General features: G+C 38.2%; 2 non-coding genes across 2 annotated transcripts; both read left to right on the top strand.

Moving 5' to 3' along the window:
* Positions 1–352: 352 nt before the first annotated feature.
* LOC113027540 (U4 spliceosomal RNA) lies at positions 353–493 on the top strand. The gene has a single exon (XR_003273099.2). It is a non-coding gene; the product is annotated as a U4 spliceosomal RNA (small nuclear RNA).
* Positions 494–1,027: 534 nt separating this feature from the next.
* LOC113027510 (U4 spliceosomal RNA) lies at positions 1,028–1,168 on the top strand. The gene has a single exon (XR_003273072.2). It is a non-coding gene; the product is annotated as a U4 spliceosomal RNA (small nuclear RNA).
* Positions 1,169–13,263: the final 12,095 nt, after the last annotated feature.

The following is a 13,263-nucleotide window of genomic DNA, read 5'->3' as shown; positions in this document are numbered from 1 at the left end:
TGTCCACATATGGAAAACAAGAGCTAAATGTGTTATAGAACAAAAAATGATAAGTAGTTTCACCGTATGTAAAAACATTGTCACTGAGCTGAGAAGAAGAAAAACGAGAGATATGAAATTAGGAAATGATTTGCCGTGGGAGCTTTTATTATTGTAATATGTAAAATAAGATGTGAATAATTTGTGCATGGCGCTTGTATTATGTGTATTTGTAATTGTGAATATTGATATTTAAATAAAGTGATTTTTAAAAAAAAAAAAATCGTGCATGTTAAAGCCACGCCCACGGTTAAAACCCTAACAGAAAGGTGTAGGGCCCAGAGAGACTACCCTGTCGGCGGACTAGTTCTTCAGCTTTGCGCAGTGGCAGTATCGTAGCCTATGAGGTTTATCCGAGGCGCGATTATTGCTAGTTGAAAACTTTACCCAATACCCTGCCTTGACGACTTGAAATATAGTCGGCAATGGCAATTTTTGACGGTCTCTACGGAGACTTATCTTCTTGTTAAAAATGAACTCGAATTAAACACATTCACCACTGTTGTATTGCTATAAATGTGTGGAATACTTCGAGAATGGCACGGTTAAAACTTTCTGGGTGAATGCGGGAGCCCTAAAGTGACGTACCAGGGCACGTCACTTCCGGTTACAAGTTATCTCCAGTACTTGTATTTATAATTTTTGTTGGCGTGTTTTTGTTGTTGCTATTTAGTTACTCAGGCGGGTTGCCCGTGATTTTACACGCATTGATAACAAGCCATCACGTGCATTCACACGTGATGATGTTGTTTTGGATTACAATGAGCGCTTTTTGTGTTTTGTTCATGATCAAAACATTGTCATTTGCAAGGATTTTTATGTATATTTTTTATTTTGGATATTCTGTGCAACTAATATTGCTTATAGCTATATATACGTTTAATTACAGCTCTATAAATCGTGCATGTTAAAGCTACGCCCACGGTTAAAACCCTAACAGAAAGGTGTAGGGCCCAGAGAGACTACCCTGTCGGCGAAGTAGCTCCTCAGCTTTGCGCAGTGGCAGTATTGTAGCCTATGAGGTTTATCCGAGGCGCGATTATTGCTAGTTGAAAACTTTACCCAATACCCCGCCTTGACGACTTGAAATATAGTCGGCAATGGCAATTTTTGACGGTCTCTACGGAGACTTATCTTCTGTTTAAAGTGAGATCTTGCTAGTTAGAAAGAGTTACATGAGGTCAGTGTAATTTTTTGAGTTGTGTATCATTAGCGTCTATATTGTAGTTTCCAGACTATGTTGCCATCTATGTTAGGGTACTATAAAGAAAGGACAGTGTGTTATTCTCACCCTTGCCTTCATATATTACTGAAGTCATAAAAGAGAAAATATTGCACTGTAAGGTTGTATAACCAGAGCTTGAAACAAACTTTTTTTTTCTTAACTCAATTTTACTTTTAAAATACATTTAAAAAAGTTAATTGGCTTGTAAAATACAATCAGAGCTTGAAAGCTAAAGATACATTTTTAAGGTCAGTTTTATTTAAAAAATATAGCCACTTATATTACCTTACTTAAACACAGACAGACTGCAGACAACAGCTTAACAGTCTGAATGGTCTGAATAGAGTGTGTGCGTTAGTGACCTGAGTGATGGGGTTTACTCAGACCATGGCTGGATAGTTTTTGTTGACAGTTGCTGTATGTCTTTACTGTTAACACTGGAAATCTTTTTCTTTTAGATATATTCATTGAGAACTCAAAACTCTGCTCTCTTGTAGTGACATACTGTAAATTCTTATACATGGATTTTTAATGCATTTTTAATCACCCGTGTGTACAATGCAGTGAAGCTACCAGACCAGCAGGGGTCACTATATAGTTATGCTGAACTGGAGGATGACAAAAGCCTAAAGCAGAACTTGTATTTGTTTGTATGTTTAAAGTCTTTAAACGAAAGGTCATCTATTTTTTAGCAGAAAAATGAAGAATTTATACATATGCTTTAAAAAAAAAGTTTTTCAAATTTGATGGTGATTGCCGTATCATGGTCCCTTGTGCTCGGTAGTTGCTTGTAATTGAGATTCTTTTTCTCAAGTGAAAGTGACATTTGCGTAATCATGTTTCAGCACCCTGTAGAGACTTGTGATTGCAGTGATCTCTGATTAGAAGAAGGGTGGGTTTTAGTCAATCACAGGGGTGGAGGTTTTAATCAAGGCGGTGTTCTCGTTTGGCAGATGAGCTCCAAGCCACTCGTCAAGCCTGTAAACATTATTACACCCTTGTTGTCACGTGAAAGCACTTCCCTCTTTCCCCCTTTCATACTGTAAGTACATGAAACTGTGATACATTCATTTTTCTAACACTGCTAAATCAACGCAACATTGGCTGAGATTTATAACTTGTGTCAGCAGCTTTGGTAATACGTAAAAAAAAATTGCTTTAAGATGTTCGCAAATACATTTTCACTCACAGTACTGCAGTTAAATTATCAGCAATATTAAAAACAATGAAATGCATTGACTCATTTTGATTTGTGTCTGAGCAATCATAAGATTAGCCCGCATTTTATTTCTGTATCTTCAATTAATCAGATCTGTTGTAATGTGATTTACGTAATCTTGCTGCTTGTAGCGTCTCCATTTCTGTTAACCAGAGGGTGAAAAAAAAAGAACGCTTTCAGATAAGTAATACATTTGGTTTTGTTCATCAAAGGTGACACTCTGGCTTTGAAGAGTGATTCGTATTTCCATTAATGACCCAAGTCGGCTTTTGCATTTAATCTGCATTCAGTGTGACCCATGAATAGTTTGCTTTTACTGTCTGTTGTACACATCCACCGAGCATTGATCAGCCGGTGCCATACTCAATATTCCTCGTGACCTGGTTATGGCCCTGTGTTTTCTAACTCTTATTCTCTCAGTGGAATAATGTCCGATAATATTTTATTATTTTTATTTTTGTCATTTATTGTAATCTCTCAAACTCTGACCTTTCCGATTTCATATAACAGCTCTGTATGTGTCAGAAATGAAATGGAAGACTTTGGGTGTTTTTCATGTTAGCGACAGCTGCAGACATGCCGAACATAAACAAATAAATTGCACAGCATCACAAGGACTAGTTCCTAGGTAACCATGTGACAGTACCGACAATTGCTATGGAAACCAGCGTATCCCCACTCTCGGTGTCTTTCTCTCCATCACCCCACCTCCAATGTATCTCTCGGGTCTTTCAGGAAATGTGTGAGAATCTTTTTTGTATCCCTGTGAATTGCTTTTACTTTCCAGGTTGGACAATGGCGTAGACTCGGCATCACATCACAGAAGGTAATTTCCCCTCATAGAGATGTAGCATAAATTCAGGTACGCTTAAATACCACAGACTGTTTACAAGGAGGGGGAAAAACATGTTTCATAATAAATTGAGTTGACAAAGCTTCCTAAAATATCAGACCTACTTTTCTATATTACCGTGCAATTAACTGCTCTGCTTTCATGTCTTTCTTTTAACTTATATGATACTGTAATTTGCACAAAGCACACTGCAAATGAAGACATTTGTCAAGATCAGAGTAAACAAAAACTTGTTTTAATCATTTTCCTTAGATCTTTTGTTCAGCGGGCAATTTGCAATCTGCTTTGCATGAGGTCTTTTGTTTTGATCCTGTTTATCACAAATCCAGTTACAACTCCGTGCTCCAAATGGAAAATCAAGCTTCTCTTCAAAGACAGAGACATCACAGCCTATTCTATGTTTAAAAAAAAAAGCAGGTGCAAATCTAATAGAGATGCTTTGATTTGTGGCCAATTATGGACATCCTTGTTGCTTCACCTTTTTGTAAGGGCCCTTTTTCCTCGAAGCTACGTCCGCTATTCTTGGAAGAGAACCAGTAATGTAGCGATCGCACGAGTGAGCAGAAACCTCAAAAGTTATCAAGTTATTCAACACACCCAATTAAACTTGTTACAATCCTCCAATGCCATTTCCCTCTTAATCGCTGCGTGGCGTACAAGGGGTTGCCCCCAATTAGTTGCCTCATGTGACACCCTGACTCGGAAGATGGCTATTGTGATTGTATTTCAGCCTCAATTACGTTGAAAATTGTTCAGGCAGAGGTGAACGGTCTCCTCGGGTCTTTTATCTGCCTTTCTTTGTCCGTCTTCTTTCGTTTGATTGTGACAGGGTGTCGAAGGGTAGTCCATCGTGTTTGGAACTGAACGAGTCTTTAGCTGTAACAATCGTATCCGTGTTTTGTAATCACGCCATTCTAAAGAGATAAAGAAGCTATTTTTAACAACTGTATTTTTAAAATGTTTTAAATACGGCTGGATTTTCTTTCATCAAAATAGGTGTAGCATGATGTTAATGTTCCATGAATTTAATTTACAAATGTCTGAAATATAGTTTTGGGGATGCAAATGTGCAGAAATTTTACTTAAACTCATTCAAAATGATTTTTGTACCTGACTGCCAGTGAACTTTGAGGTCATTTTAGTTATATGAGGAGTAAATGGTTATAAAAAGTCATTTAATAGCAGATAATTTGAGGTTACAGTCTTAATGGTTTTCCATCTTAGTTTTATAGCATAGCCAGTACATAATGAAACATATTCGGTAGCATTAAACTGACGATTAGTCCTTTTAGCGAGGATGAAGGTAATAATTATGGTTGTTACACTGTAGAAACATCATGATTTCAAAGGTGAACTGCATATTTTCTTCTCAGTCAGTGCACATAAATAAGAAATGCGCTTGAAACGTAAGAACATTTACCTCTTGTGGTGATGTTTGTCAAAGTTAAAGTTAACAGAAGTTTGTTAATGCGAGGAAGAAGGAACATGTGAGGAAAAAAAATTGTGCAGCGTTAAAACTGAATTACTGTGCTGTTTTCACGATTCTTGTCCCAGAGTTTTGAGTTTTGGCATTTGTCTCTTGTTTGTTTTTAGATGCTCTCTTTATTCTTATTTTAGCTCATTGTTTCCCACCATACCATGGTGGATAGGTTTGTGTGTCCCGTAGATCTTCAAATGGAAATTGATCCTGGGTGAGGAGCCAGACGAAGAGTGATCCACGAAGTGGTTGCTGTCTGTCATGGTGGTAATCCCTAAACTGGATGGTGGACTGAAGAGAGAAGAGCTGAAGGAGCCCCATCGAGCTCTGTTAACTCGTGGGACTCAAGAGGCAACTGACAGGTACAAGCAGGTTGAGTGGTGTGCAGCTCTGGCAGTAGCTGAAGCAAAGATTCAGGTGTGGGAGCAGTTAGGTGAGGTCATGTAACAAGACTTTTGGTTTGCCTGGAAGCAGTTCTGGCAAACCGTAAGTAACAAAGAAGGGAGAGTGGTGTTTTAGCCACACAGTGTATATTGCATGTGGAGTGCTGATGACTTTGACCGAGGATATAGTCAGTTGAAGAACGAATGTTTTGAGTACCTCCTCAATCCCACTGTCATGCCTTCCAAAGGGAGGAAATAGAGTCTAGGGACAGCTCTGTCTGATGACTCTGACTCACCCATCACTGGGGTGAGGGCGTATGGGGCGGATGAGATCCGCTCTGAGTTCCTTAGGGCTCTCGATGTTGCAGGGCTACCTTGGTTGACAGTTCTCTGCAATGTTGCATGGAGATTTAGATACCTGCTACTCTTCCACATTGAATTATGATGGTTTGGGCATCTCACTAAGATACCTCCTGAAGACTTCCTGGATGAGGTATTCTGGGCATGTCCCACTGGGAGGAGGCCCTGCGGCAGACCAAGGACAATCTAGAGAGATTGCGTCTCTTGGCTGGCCTGGGTATGCCTCAGTGTTACCCTGGATGAGCTGGAGGATGTGGCTGAGGAGAGGGAGGTCAGGGCTTTTCTTTTTAGGCTGTCCTTCATGACCTGGACCTGGAAATAAACACAAAATAAATGGACAGATGAATAGATGGATCGTTTATTGTTAGGATTTGATTATCATGTATCCCTATTTTAAGCAAGACACCTGTGTCTTTCCCCCTTTGAGTTCATTATGTCTAATCAAAGTTTGTTTAGCAAAAATGGGCAGATAGATGTGCTTATATATATATTATATACATATGTAAACATTACATATAATGAGCAGCAGTTATTACAATGATACCACTATTTAATACTGTTGATTTTATGATATGGTTTCTACAATACAAGCTTAACAGCAGAACAAAAATCAAAAATACTTTAGTGCAACAGGATATATTAATTGTGCTGTCAAACAAACCCCACAGTTGCCCCGGCTTGGACAGTCTCGGTTGTTGACCAGCGTCCGGCAGCCTCGCCTCTGTCAGTGTGCCCCAGGGTGGCTGTGGCTATAATGTAGCTTGCCATCACCAGTGTGTGAATGTGTGTGTGATGGGTGGATGACTGGTTGTGTAAAGCCCTTTGGGGTCCTTAGGGACTAAAAAAGCGCTATACAAATACAGGCCATTTACCATTTAATTACTTACACAATCTCAAGACAATTCCCTCAGTGCATAATAACATCCATCCATCCGCTTCCGCTTATCCTTTTCAGGGTCGCGGGGGGCGCTGGAGCCTATCCCAGCTGTCATAGGGCGAGAGGCAGGGTACACCCTGGACAGGTCGCCAGTCTGTCGCAGGGCCAACACACAGGGACAGACAACCATTCGCACTCTCATTCACTCCCACATTCACACCTAGTGGCAATTTGGATTATCCAATTAACCTATCCCCACAAGCTGCATGTCTTTGGACGGTGGGAGGAAGCCGGAGTACCCGGAGAGAACCCACGCAAACACGGGGAGAACATGCAAACTCCACACAGAAAGACCCCGGCCTGATGGTGGAATTGAACTCAGGACCTTCTTGCTGTGCGGCAACAGTGCTAACCACCGTGCCACCGTGCTGCCTAATAACATTGTACTGGAAATTAACAGTATGTGTATGAAAAGTATGAAAGAATTGATGTAACAAGCTAGTAAGAAAGGTAAAGCTAAAGAATTTATCCAACTTCATGGAAGTGCATCATGGCTCAGTTAAATATACAGTCCAACTCACGAGTTAGCTTAGTGAGATCCAAATTTACATAATATCTACAAATGAAAACAGAAATGATCAGCAATAATATTACACAGGTTGAACGAAAACCAAACCATTTAAAATTTGTCTAACATAATTTAATTGTCGACGTTTCTATTTTAGAAACTCGTCACGGTCCAGTTCTCAGATGCCATGTCTTTAATTCTTCTCCTGTGTAAAACTGGTTCAACCCTTCTAATTTTCACAGCAGACTGAATGTGTGAATATTCACACAGTGGAACTGCAATGTAACCAGGATGTCCGTAACAGAACGTTTCAGTTTCTTGTTGTGCTATGAGGCTTCTTCTGTGTAGCCAGAATATCATTGGCAGATAGTTTCTAAATTTATGCTGTATAGGAATTGTTATTGAAGTCAGTGTATAGTATCATCATGTTTGCACGTTCATATAAACACGTAAGTGTAGCGGTTGTCAAAAAAGGAAACCATAGCTGCTTCAGACTATTAGGTGCCGAGGCCTTGTAGCCTAGAGTAGCCTGCGGCTCTCAGAAATAACTTATCAAAAGGTACCAGTCTCCTGTGTTTCCCCAGGATCCAGGTGCTTTTAATTGGATTTCTTTGACAAGATTATTGCCTGCTCTCAGGCCAAACTTGGATAGTGTGTATTTTAACAAGCGTCCCTATATAGCCCTTTAATCATGAGCAAACTTCACAAAGAACTTTCACTTGATTAAAAATTACAGTGTGACCAAGTGTTGACCCTACACCCACCCTTTCCAGTGTTGCAATTTGATGTAATCCTCTGTTTAGCCTAGTGTGACTTCAATAAGTTTTACACTATTAATCATATACATGTATATCTTTATTTAATACCACAACATGGAAGAAATTAGAGACGTGCCACTGCTGAATATTTCCAGAGTCAATTTGTAGAACTAGCTTTACCAGGGGATGAACTGAAATCCCCAACGTATAGTCTGTTATAAAAGCATTTTATTCCCATGGACCCAGCCCTCCAAGGTATTCTGACCTTCTTAAATGAAACAGAATTTAAGAAGAGCGTGTACTGAAGCCAGCGAGTTATACCAGCCAGCCATATAATCCCTTAGAAAAAGGCTCTTTTAAAATCCTATTATAATGGGAGAGTAGGTCCAAACCTGGTCAAAGCAATTAGTCAGAGGAAATGAGCAACATTAAATGTCTAAATGGGTACAAAAAATGATAAAGACAAAGAATAGGATCTTATCGTGCCAATTTGAATGTTTTATTGTTTTAAGTTTTAATTAATAGAGCTAAGCTACTTGGTGCTTTCACGAGGACCTTTATTATATAAGTTATTGTTCATAATTGCAAGATAGTTAATATCCAAAATTATTGTGATTTTACTTTCAACATGTGTGGCTTAATGGAAAAATGTCACCTGAAATGAATGCGTTTGAATTATTGGAAGGTAAGTCAGCGCAGCAGCAGAGGCCCAGTTTCAGTGATTCAGTAAAAGCTCATTTAGAAAGATTTACGCCAGTTTACTGCAGTGAAATCCAGTCAGTTGTAGTTAATTTAACCCGTTTGAATAGCCAGGAAAAAAAATAAATATCAAGAAATGTAAAATATAAATACAAAATTTAAAAATCAATAAAAATGGTCAACCCATGGGATATGATCTTTATCCACTGTTGTAGTGCTGTCTCTGATAGTATTCTTTCATGTTACTGCTGAGAGGCTTTTCAGCAGAGTGAGAGCAAAGTATGAAGTAAGATATAAGCTACTTTTCTCGAGGCTCAGCTGGGAAATTTTAACAAGGTGCAGGACTTTGAAGTTGGGACATCAGGTGGGAATTTATTAAGAGACAACTTCTATATCCACTGTGTCACGCTCTGCATGCTGTGTCTCATCTGTCTTTGTCTTACCACTTGTTATATAGCCAGCTAAAAATGGGTTCTGGTGTTGCTTGCACTATTATAGTGCCATATGTGTTTTTGGAACTCCACATGCTAAAATCTGAGTAGTAGCAAGAGTGAAAACTTCATAACTGAGAATAAGTTTCACTCAAGTCAGAGCTGTTGAAGCAAGTGGAAGTTACATTAATGTGTTGGGAATATTTGTGTTGGCCGATCAGTCAGTCTGCCACTTTGGTCTAGACAGAAAAACTTGGGTTGGTGTAACATGTTGGAAGACATTCATGCTCCCCAGAAGTTGAACCACTTGACTTTGATCAAAACCCCTTGGTGATATTTATAGTTGTGAGTATTCTGTTTGGGAACTATAGGATGAAGAAACATACTGATGTCTGCAAACACACCAAAATACAGAAAGCTTATTGAAACGAGCCAACCTAATTTAACTTGCAAAGCAAGGAAAGATGTTTGAAAGAATTGTTGTCCTTGCCAAATATTGGGTCGCTATTGTTGCCACTGCTGAGCCCACGGAGACTGTTTTAGACGGCTGGGTCATTAAAAAACAATTGGTGCCTTAGCCAGGGATGCACTTGCTTTATTTTACAAGAAACAGATACAAACATAGCTATTCAATGTAAATTTTGTCATTTTGTTTATTATGCTTTTTCATTTTGAGCTCAAAATATGTGCACTATTACAGCATAAATATGCAAGACACTGGGGTTATTATTTATGAAAGATATGATTAAAAGTTGTTTTTCTGTTATGTTTTTCTCTTTAATGCTACGATTTCCCCCTTCTATGTCATTTAGATGGATATACATTTCTATGAATATACATTTTTATACTGGGAAAGATTGAAATCACTCTATAATTATTAAAGAAAAAAAGTTTCAGTTATTTCTAATGGAAATATATAAACACTGTTATCACGCAAACAAACCAAAATACACTTAGCAAACAGGTTATGAACAAAGGCTAGAAGAGTATTTAGAAGTTTTTCCAGGATTTAAATCCAGGATGGAATTTGTGTAAAAGATCTTGATGCCCCGTCTTATCTTAAGGACCACATGGTATCATATTACCCTAATAGAGCACTTCACTCTCAGATTTCAGGCTTACTTGTGGTTCCTAGGATTTTTAAAAGTAGAATGGGAGACAGAGCCTTCATCTTCCAGGCCTCTCTTCTGTGGAACCAGCTTGGATTCTGGAGACAGACCCCCTGTCTACTTTTAATATTAGGCTTAAAAGTGTCCTTTTTGACAAAAGGAAAGTTTTGAGCTGGATCAGGTGACCCTGAATCGTCTCTTAGTTACATTGCAGTAGGTCTAGGCTGCTCGGGACTTCCTCATGAGTGTTTCTTCTTCATTCACCTTTTTCACTCTCTATGTCTTTATACACCACTCTGCACTCGATCGTTACTTATTATTAACCTCTGTCTCGCTTCCTCCCCTAATCCCCAACCAGTTAGATAGCCTGTGGTAGGACTTGACTTAAGCGGTCAAAGAAGTGCAGGAGACTGATGCTGTCCAGTGTAGCAACCGATTTATTCACCATTTTGTGACCCAAACAATATTTACAAAGAAACAAATAAGAAACCCAACTCCAAATTAACTCTGTTCAAATAAACATAACTGAACTTAAATCAACGGAAATTAAGGTCAAACTGCACACAGCTACACTGACCTGAACCTTTCTCTTCAAACACCTGAGTTCTTCTGCTTAAATAGTCCACTGAACCAAACAATTTCTCCTCTGGACTATTCCATTCAGCAGGTAGGTAAGATGAACATGGTTATATTCAAACCTCTGCTGCCACTCTTTACTAGCAACACAAACTCTATGGTGTAATCAATACATAGTACAACAATAAATCTATTTCTCCATAAACACTCTAAAATCAACTTTATTAAATTACAAGAATTCTTCCCCTTCTGCTCTTGGTCTCATCCTGTGACCTCAGATGAACCCAGAAGGTATAAAGCAGGAAGTAAAACTACATTTCCTCCTTTTGTTTCTGGAAGTCAGGTAGGTAAGGTAAGTTCTAAACAATACAAATTAACAGTTGAAATAAATAACATGTTAACTTAACAAACTTGTAGGAATTGATTTAAACCAACATGTTATATTATATAATCTGTAAAAGTGCAAAACATAAACAAACCAGAGATAGTAGATGTTTGCCTATTGCAGACTACATATGAAATATGGTTAAATCAAAACAAGAATGTTAACTAAGAATATGGACAAATGGTCTTCTCACCGACTTTGTCACATAGCCCCATGCTGGTTCTGCCAGAGGTTTCTTCCTGTTAAAAGCGAGTTTTTCCTTCCCACTGTCGCTAATTGCTTGCTCATAGGGGGTTTTCTGATTGTACAATATAAGTGCCTTGAGGTGACCATTGTTCTAATTTGGCACCATATAAATAATATGTAATTGTAAATTGCATTTAATTTTTGCAGTGAGAATAATCAAACAGGAGCAAACAGAATACAGTCTTTAATATTCATATAGGCAGGATTTAGCCATTATTTTTAAAAGACAGATATTAGTATAACTAGCACTGCACTTGATACATAATTTTTCTTCTCAGCAAATTTAATTTCTGTTATTCTTGGCACTTAACTCACTATAATATTGAAACAGCATGCATAATTCATATTGTAGTAAAATGTTTAATATAGCACGGCAAGCACGCTCCCCACTGATGTTGTAGCGGTTGCCCCCATGAAACATAACAGTCATTAGAGCCACTGGAATTGCAATTCATCTCTCCGTCTGCACAAATCAAATTTAGAGGTCAGAATCAATTATGCTCCTTTACTGGCAGTTAAATGAGTCTCCTTAGGGTCCAGCTGGTTTTGAGAAAGTAGTCATACTTTTTTTTTATACCCAGATTGTGTGATGCACTGGCAGACAGAAGCCTTCCGCTCAGAAATACAGAGGAGTGTTTTTTCTTTATTTTTTGTCTTTTTTTAAGCGCCCCATCAGCTTTGTCACATTTAATTATCTGCACTCTGAGATGATTGACTAGAGCAATAACATAAAGGCTTCCTTGTCTGAATAGGATACTCTAAATTACTGTGGCAAAGAGTGGTGATTGCGCCAAGCAAAATGTGTGCAGTAGAAATCACTTTGCTAGATGTGACAAAGACAAGTTCAGGCAGGACCGCTGTTGTGAAAAGAAGATTGATATTTCCATGTGGAGTAATTTTGGCATGTTTTTCTCCCAGTAGATTTAATCTATATTTTATATTTATGAATATATAATTTATTTACTGCTAAAGAGACAGACAGTGAAAGTGGACTATATCCTTGTTTATCAACATAAACCTCATTGTTGCAGCAAGGGGCAGCGCAAATGTGATCCCCTTAAAGTGATTTTGAGTTTTAGTGTCCTTTTCTCTGAGTTATCGATTCTATTACTAGTTAGTTAATATAAACTAACATGTAGGTATTTTACAAACAGCTAACCAACCAACCAACCAACCAACCAACCAACCAACCAACCACATGACGTCATGTGGTTGGTTGGCACCTGACTACCTAGCTAATTTCCTCTGTCTGTATAACCCTCAGAGAGCACTAGGATCATCGGGCCAACTGCTCTTAGTGCAACCTAGGTCTCTGCTGAAGACCAGAGGAGGCCGTGCCTTTGCCGTTGCCGCACCCAGTTTATGGAATACTCTTCCTCTTCATATTCGCGCATCAGATTCCATTCAGTCTTTTAAATCACGTCTAAAAACGTATTTGTTTAACCTGGCATTCAAGGCTAATTAGGGTAAAATACATTTGGCTTTGCATTTAGATTATGTAATTATTTTATATTTTATTTATTTTATTTATATCTGTAATTTATATTTTATGTATTTTATATATATATTTTTAATCTGTATCATGATTTATTGAAAAGCACTTTGGTGTGCTATATAAATAAATTTTGATTTTTTTTGATTGATACTGATAGAAGGTGGCACTGCACATGTTCTCAAAACTTACATTTTAAGCACTTTTTTTCATAAATCCAGCTTCAGCTTCATGTCAGTTTTTGAGAACAGGACTTCATGATGTAAATTAATGTTTATGTCTGTCGTGTTTCATTTCCTTTTAAAGGCTTTTGGTGCACAGCACAAAGTATGTAGTAAATATGAGGGTATATGCAAGTGACAGGGTATACATTAAAATATGTTGTCTGTAGATTTTTGGGGGGGGTTCAGGTGTAATACCACTTAAAGGGTCAAATGTGTAGAGCAGTTGCTTACCTGAAACCTGTGTGTAACAGCTGACCTATATGATGGCAGAACAAGAAAAGGAAGGCTTACTTACTGTGAGATGTTGACCCACATACATATTAATGCACATACTTGTTTTGA

This window comes from Astatotilapia calliptera, chromosome 7, assembly GCF_964374335.1.
Source record: "Astatotilapia calliptera chromosome 7, fAstCal68.1, whole genome shotgun sequence".
In the NCBI taxonomy this organism is placed as follows: Eukaryota; Metazoa; Chordata; class Actinopteri; order Cichliformes; family Cichlidae; genus Astatotilapia; species Astatotilapia calliptera.
This window is presented reverse-complemented; position numbering and strand designations above follow the sequence as displayed.